Source organism: Humulus lupulus, chromosome 8 (genome assembly GCF_963169125.1).
Source record: "Humulus lupulus chromosome 8, drHumLupu1.1, whole genome shotgun sequence".
Taxonomy (NCBI): domain Eukaryota; kingdom Viridiplantae; phylum Streptophyta; class Magnoliopsida; order Rosales; family Cannabaceae; genus Humulus; species Humulus lupulus.
In genome coordinates, this window is record NC_084800.1 from 13,190,474 (window position 1) to 13,192,898 (window position 2,425).

A 2,425-nucleotide genomic window follows, 5' to 3' on the forward strand; every position below is an offset into this window, starting at 1 on the left:
CAGATGGGCAATCTGAGAGGACGATCCAGATTTTGGAGGACATGCTGAGGGCATGTGTACTGGATTTCGGTGGTTCTTGGAGTAAGTATCTGCCTTTGATTGAGTTCTCCTATAACAACAGTTACCAATCTACCATTGGAGTAGCACCTTATGAGATGCTATATGGTAGGAAGTGCAGATCTCCCATCCATTGGGATGAGACAGGAGAAAGGAAATACTTAGGTCCTGATGCAGTTCAGAGGACCAGGGAGGCTATAGAGAAGATTAGAGCTAGAATGCTTGCTTCTCAGAGTAGGCAGAAGAGCTACGCAGATCCCAAGCGTAGGAACGTTGAGTTCCAGGTAGGAGACTATGTTTTCCTCAGAGTCTCATCGTGGAAAGGGGTGAGAAGGTTTGGGAAGAAAGGCAAGCTGAGTCCTAGATTTGTAGGTCCATTTGAGATCCTGGAGAGGATTGGTCAAGTGGCTTACAGATTGGCTTTGCCTCCGGCGTTGTCTGCCGTGCATAATGTGTTCCATGTATCAGCTCTTCGGAAGTATGTATCTGATGTGGGCCATATTCTGAGTTATGAAGATCTGGAGCTTGAGCCAGATCTCTCCTTTGAGGAGCAGCCAGTTCAGATACTTGATAGAAAGGACAAGGTCCTCAGGAATAAGACAATACCTTTGGTTAAGGTATTGTGGAGGAACAGCAAGGTCGAGGAGGCGACCTGGGAGCTGGAGTCAGATATGCAGAGTCAGTATCCCGAGTTGTTCAGTAAATTTCGGGGACGAAATTTCAGTAAGGAGGGGATAGTTGTAATGCCCCGAATTCTCCGATGAGTTTAACGGCATGAATAGTAGGCCGGGAGGGCCATACTTGCTTAATTATGTTATTAATTGATTAAATGCATGTATATGTTGATTATATTATGATATGATGTGAAATGCATGCATATGAGTCCATATTTACAATTACAGGGGTATGATGATAATTTGGCCCGTTGAGGGTAATTTGTGTATTTGGGTGCATGATGTGATTTGTGAATGAGATTCCATTATTATGGAGATATATTCGAGCTATTTGACATGAGACGGTTATTTTTAGTGGATTAGCGGTTTTACCATAATGGGGTCAATTTTGGGGTAATAGAAATGTTCATTTGATGATACATTGGGAATATTTGAGATCAGGGTGAAATTCTGGAGGTTTTGACTATAATGTCCCCGGGGGTGTTTTCGGGACCCCGAGCATTAGGTTTTATTTGAGGTTATTTAAGGTTGAAGTAGCTTATCAGATAGAACATACGATAAGAAAACCTTCCGTTCTCCCTTTTCAAAGTTCGTTTTACCGTTTAAGCCTTTTTGACGAAATCTTGAGTTCTAGGAGTCAGAATCGAGTGAGGATCGAGGCATAGCGATCCTAGGGAAGATTAGAAGCTTCTTAACCGAAGGATTCGACGGAAAACAACCCAATTGAAGGTAATCAAAGTTTAAGTTTTCAGTTTTTCCGAGTTTCTAAGCTTTGAATTGAATTTGTGAATTTTTGAGTTTTCGGTTCGTTCGAGCCTTGGGTTTTGAGGGTTTTGATGCATGGGGAAGCTTGGGAACTTTGTTTTGATGATTGGGGAATGTTTAGGGATGATTTTGGAGGCTTTGAAGTGTTAGAAACGCGGTTGGGAATGGCCCAGGGTGGAGCGCCGCGGCCCTTCTTTGAAGAAGCAGGTGGCCTTTCTGTTTCGCTGGGCGCCGCGGCCCTTGTGTGGGGCGCCGCGGCGCTTGCCTCTGGAAAATTCTGGGGGCCGCGGACCAAGGTGCTAGGGCCGCAGCCCTTGCCCTGTTTTCGCCCCGTTTGCTCGTTTTGACCCCGGAAACCTAGTTTTAGGCCTCGGGAGTGTCCTTGCTACTTGGATTAGTTTGGATTGACCTCTTGGAGGTTAGATAGTGGTTTGAGAACCCTTGATTATCTTGATTATTAATGGTATCCCAAATGCGTTGTGATTAGGTAACCGCTAAAGGACTAAAAGCTAAACTGTACTCAAAGGTTGTTCTTTTGCTCATTCTAGCTCGAATCAAAGGTAAGAAAACTGCACCCAAAGTGTGACATGCATGGATATTTGTGAGGCATGTTGATTGTATAAATATGGACATGGATTGAATACAGAATCGACAAAAGTGTTAGTATCAGCTGTGAGGCTGTGACTTATTTGTCAGGCTCGGCAGTGTTACTGGACACAGGTCAGGAAGCACTGACTTACTTGTCAGAACGGCTTTAGCGTGAATCACGCAAGCCAACAGAGATTAGATCTAATCGACCATTAGCATTGAATGACTCAAGGAGCATTAATGCCTGACCGACCCTGAGGGTCGATGAACAAACAGAGCCTGGAGGCTAGTGGCTTACCTATCAGCCACTCTCCCGCTACAAAACAGAGCTTGAAGGCTAG